The sequence below is a fragment of the Limulus polyphemus genome, unplaced genomic scaffold (genome assembly GCF_000517525.1).
Source record: "Limulus polyphemus unplaced genomic scaffold, Limulus_polyphemus-2.1.2 Scaffold7067, whole genome shotgun sequence".
NCBI classification, from domain to species: domain Eukaryota; kingdom Metazoa; phylum Arthropoda; class Merostomata; order Xiphosura; family Limulidae; genus Limulus; species Limulus polyphemus.
Genome location: NW_013672677.1, coordinates 8215 through 13583, shown reverse-complemented (window position 1 = coordinate 13583; position 5369 = coordinate 8215). Strand labels below are relative to the sequence as shown.

General features: G+C 32.6%; 1 long non-coding RNA gene across 1 annotated transcript in view; it reads left to right on the top strand.

The window, feature by feature from the left end:
• Positions 1 to 2044: 2044 nt before the first annotated feature.
• The window catches only part of LOC111089697, a 6802-nt gene continuing 3477 nt past the window's right edge, over positions 2045 to 5369 (top strand). Inside the window, exon 1 of the long non-coding RNA XR_002613924.1 lies at positions 2045 to 2145. This is a non-coding gene — a long non-coding RNA (uncharacterized LOC111089697). The remainder of the gene's footprint in view (positions 2146 to 5369) is intronic.

Below are 5369 nucleotides of genomic sequence, written 5' to 3'. Positions count from 1 at the left end.
GTTTAATTTCTCGTTCATTTTCTCGTTCTTCTTGTTTCTTTTCTTTTTCCTCTAACAACTGCTGTAATCTCGCTTCTTGTTTAATTTCTCGTTCATTTTCTCGTTCTTCTTGTTTCTTTTCTTTTTCCTCTAACAACTGCTGTAATCTTGCTTCTTGTTTAATTTCTCGTTCTTCTTGTTTCTTTTCTCGTTCTTCTTGTTTCTTTTCTCGTTCATTTTCTCGTTCTTCTTGTTTCTTTTGCTGCTCTTGTATTGCAGCCATCAAGTCTGCTATGCTGTAGTTTTATTTTCTCGTTCTTCTTGTTTCTTTTGCTGCTCTTGTATTGCAGCCATCAAGTCTGCTATGCTGTAGTTTGATTTGCCGCTTCTCGTTTCCATTTTTTTATCCCACTCCTGACACAAATTTGTTACGTCTCCGTTTGTTAATTAACTTTCCGTAACTTCGTTCCGACGAAACTTTAGCGACACAAGTCCTTACTTAATAAAACTGGTTTATTCTTTCCGAATACAACTTAACGATACACTTATTTTCAACAATCGCGCTAAAACAAACGCTATATCAACGAACGTCAATAATACTTCTGACTGCAGTTCAATTACTCACTATCTACACACACATTACATTATTCTCCCGTCACGTTGTCACCCTCTTTTATATACCAGACTACTCTATATCTAGTAAATACTAGAGCATTCGCCAAGGTACGGGATAGTTCTAGAAAATAGGTGGCGCCACACCAGTCACGTGACCTCGATGACGCAACAGTATTTTAAACTTGTACGTCAAAAGAACTTCGGTAACAATGTGCATTTATAGTGTGTATATGCATGTTTATATATAAGTCATTAACTTGCCAGACATGAAATATTATGTTTTGTACAAAATGTCAGACACGTGATTAACTTCAGAGCACTTTTTTGAAGTAGAGAGCTTACTACAAGTTAGAATTTAATACTGAACTAAAAATACATAATTTTCTCTAAATGATTTGATGATCTATATACGTATAAACACTAGTATATAACATGTGTATGTATATATAAGTAATCAATAAATATAGATAACATATTAACGTTAATTGTTTACTTGTTTAGTATGGATCCAATTTTGTACTCATTTTCTTTTATTATCTGACTCATATTGGTGTCATGCTAATGTGAGTATTGTAATCATTGAATGCACACATAGAACTTGTATTTTAGGATGATCAACATCAAAGTTCAAAATAAATAGACGTTAACCAACTTCTTTCTTTCCTTTGTACCATAGAAACTTTCAAACAAAAGAGTAATTTACAGGAAAACGTAGTCTTCACTTTTATATATGTTTTGATTATAAAGTCAGCTCAGTTTTATAAATAGGCCAAAGGTATTTATTACTCGATATAAATAAGACAAAAGTGTTATTGGTTTACTTAAGATTTTTTTCCTCAAGCAAAACGTGAATTCCAGTGAAGAGAAGATGACGTAAAGAGAACTAACCTATTCTTAGATTCGCTACTCACGTATCAGTTACACTAATGAGTAAAGGACTATACATGAAAACCAAACAAATTTTATTGATTCACAATTATTCAATCAGGTTTTCTGTAACTTGTATTTGTTTAATTTATGTTGTTTCTGTCAGGAATATAATCGTTGTTTTTCAGTTTATATTTTGATTTGCTCTAGCGGTATTGGAAGAAATATTGTGTGTTGGTTTTTCCCATGTTAATACCCCCGTGTCTTATTAGTGTATCTGAGTTCTTATAACGCTAAAACGCTGGTTTCGATACAAACGGTGGGCAAAACACAGGTAGCCCTTCGTGGAGCTTTTTCTTAAGCACAGAAAGCCCTTTGCACGAAATTAAAAAAAAGAAGTAGGAAAAGAAACATGCTTTGCCTTAGCAACAACCAACAATAGTCTATATTAATAAGCCCTACTATGTTTAAAGTTTTTCGAATAATTTGATGTTGTTTAGAACAGCAATTGACATATAACTATAAATCAGAAGTCAGACAAATCAGAGAAAGAAAAGAAGTAATATAAAGTAAACAAACTATTTGGTAGATTTTTCTTTTTCTTATTATTCCATAGGTTTGGAGGAAGCTCGCGAAGCCGTGGCACTTTATACGTCTTGTCCAGGAGCATCTATTGAGGCCAAGGTAAGGCAGACGTATTGTTTTTCTCTTTCAGTATTTATTAACATTTTCTACATTCAACTGGTAGACACTACTCAAGGCTAAACGTTTTATTACTTAGATTTTGTTTGCCATATAAATTATAAAAGAAACGTGCTTTTGTTTTTATTTTCTTTTATCTCCCCCTTGTGACTGTACAGAAATTGGATGCTAAAGAAGAAAACGAAAATTATAGACAAAATATTTACCACATCGTGAGAATAATTTCTTCGTACCATATCCATTTTCTACCAAAAATAATATATGATATTTCATTAGTATTTTTGCTGATAAAACTAATAATAGTAATAAGCTTTCTAAGCTTCTTGAACGATATTCGTTTTAAAATAAGCTATATATTTGTCTTTAGATGTGATAGTTGAAGATTCGGAATTTATTTTATTTCATTTTGAATATTCCCTTTTCGCCACCTTGCAGCTTTCTTCAGAACCTTGCTTGCGTCACACCGTGAAAGAACGTCACAGGATTTTGTTGAATGAATGATGAGCATCTTTTTTTGAGACAATCTCACTATCGTAAATTTATTTTAATGTTTATTATATTTTGGCAATATTATATTTATAAACAACATTTATAAGAGAGAGACGATAATCTTTCGTCTTCAGTGAATATTATAATAAACTTTTGTATCATAATTTATCATTCTTTAAATACGGCGGTGTATTGTATCTTTATTTCATTTGTGTGATGTACTTAACAGGGTGATAGAACAGTATTCAGGTATCGTTTTTTACAATTACGAGGAAATTTTAATCTTAATCTTGGCAACAGGGTTTGGTTTCTTTGGAAATTCACGCAAAGCCACACGAGGGTTATCTGCGCTAGCCTTTCCGAATTTAGCGGTGAAAGACTAGAGTGAAGCCAGCTCGTCATCACTACCCACCGCCAACTTTTAGGCTGCTCTTTTACCAATGAATACTGGAATTGACCGTCACATAATAATGTTTCCACGGCTGAAAGGGCGAGAATGTTTGGAGAGACGGGGATTCGAACCCATGACCCCCAGATTGCGAGTCACCACTCTAACTACCTGCCCGTGCTAGGCTGTGACAATAGGGACTTGAACATTACTAGTATGAATAAAAAATATTGTGACGTGCTTCTTTCTTTGCGCTTGAAAAATAACGTCCAGTCCATGCGTAGTTCTCTCTAGCTAACTTCTTTGTTGCAGCTTTAAAAACATATGGCTTATAGCATTGCCCACTTCCTGGATCGTTAAGTCCATTCATTGAACAATTCTAATGCAAAAAATAAAACACCACATTAAATTGTTCAATCATCAAGCTTTCGAATATATTAGAACTTTACCTGACAAACTTACGAATTCCCTACAAAAGGAATAAATTTAGGGGGCCCGATTATTTTTTATGTGGGGAGGGGGCATCTTTCGTAGTTATTCCATTGAACTTTTAGTCAAATTCTTAAAAGAAGACTTTGCGTCACAACCTTATATCGTTCCAGATACTCTATCTAGATCTATTTTAACTTCCCGAACTTAACATTATCATTAAGACGCAAAGCTTCCTCTAGCTAACTTCTAAATTGCAACTTTAAAAACATATGGCTTACAAAACATTACCTACTTCTTGGATTATGAAGTCCATTAACAATCCTAAAACAAAAAATAAAACACACACTAAATTGTCCAGTCATCAAGTTTTCTTTCGATGCTTTTATCTTCTGAGGCCTACGATATATTAATGGGATCGTGTCTTGCCTCTTGTTGTCACTGACCATTCTATCGCTGGTATAGTTCTTCGTGGGCAGGTGTGTCAGTTGAATTCACTGTCGGTTATGTCATTGATGATCCTCTGGAAGCACGCACACGAAAGAATGTACATAACATTAAAACGTTTTTAAACTTATTTGTGCCATCCATTTTGTGATGAGTCACTACTTCAAAAAATATTATAGGTTACTTTAGAAATGGATGGAATAATCAATCATTTTAATTTACTCTGTGACTTATATCAGCAAAATTAAGTGTGAAGTATCTGATTATCTTTATTTTTTAGAAAAATTCAAGAATGAAGCATAACAACTTTAATGAAAAAATGTTATATCGCTTCAAAAGCTTATAAAATATAATTATTTTTATCCAGAATGAAAACATAGTTAAAAACGGACTAATTTTGGAAAAAAGAGTCGTAATAATCTTCGATATTTAGGAATTTTGAATAAAATTTCCTCTTTTCAAGCCTTTATATTAAGCATTTGGTTCCATTATGCCCTATTCACTAGCTGAAGAAATAGTGCTAATAACTCCTGGTCCAAGTAGTTCATTTCTTGGTGGTGCAATGACCACTGTCTATATTTCCACTTTAAGTTTAATTTCTGATGTTCTAATTGTCATGTAGTACATAGAGATTTCTTGATACATAAAACAGTTTGAATATATAGATTATCTAATGAGTCTTTATGAAATACCTCCAGGGTGTTAGTTTTTCATTAAAAGTAGCGTTAATTTCTTATATATATATTAAGGCGCTACATATATTAGGACGTTTTATATCTGGGGTTTCATCTACAAATATGACTGTTTATATATATAATTCATATAATACATTGTTAAACATAGGAACACACAATAATAATATCAACGTGAGCAAAATGCTGTTGTTTTATTTTTTTTTTTGTAATTTTTATGATTTTTCCAAATTATGGCACGAAATGGACTTCCGTAGTTGTGAAAATCGACCAAGTCACGCCACTGATTTTTTTTAATTTCTTTTGTAAGGCATTATAATGAAGCTTATATTATAAATTTAGCGTTATTTATCAAAAACAATAGCTTTCCATCACTTTATACATATAAATACGCATTATTTTTACATGTTTGCCATCCGCGAAACGCATTGTATTTTTGTATTTGATTTAGGGCAAAGCTCACAAGGCCTATCTGCCGCCGAGAAAACGCATGACACAATCTGATTCATCGTCTATTTGCATAATTTACGGACGTTTTAGCAGTATAAATCAACTAGAATATACGTTTTGCACATACAATAAACAATACAATGCAAGAAACTTACCATTTCTAGTTTGTTTTCTTCTCACTACTTCAACAGTGTGTATCACCGGTCACTAACAAATTTTTGAGAAAAGCATACATTATACGGTGGCTTGTATGTACCACTTATAAAATGGCAAAATTTTCTTTTTAAAATCTTTTTTTTTTGTAATTTCCC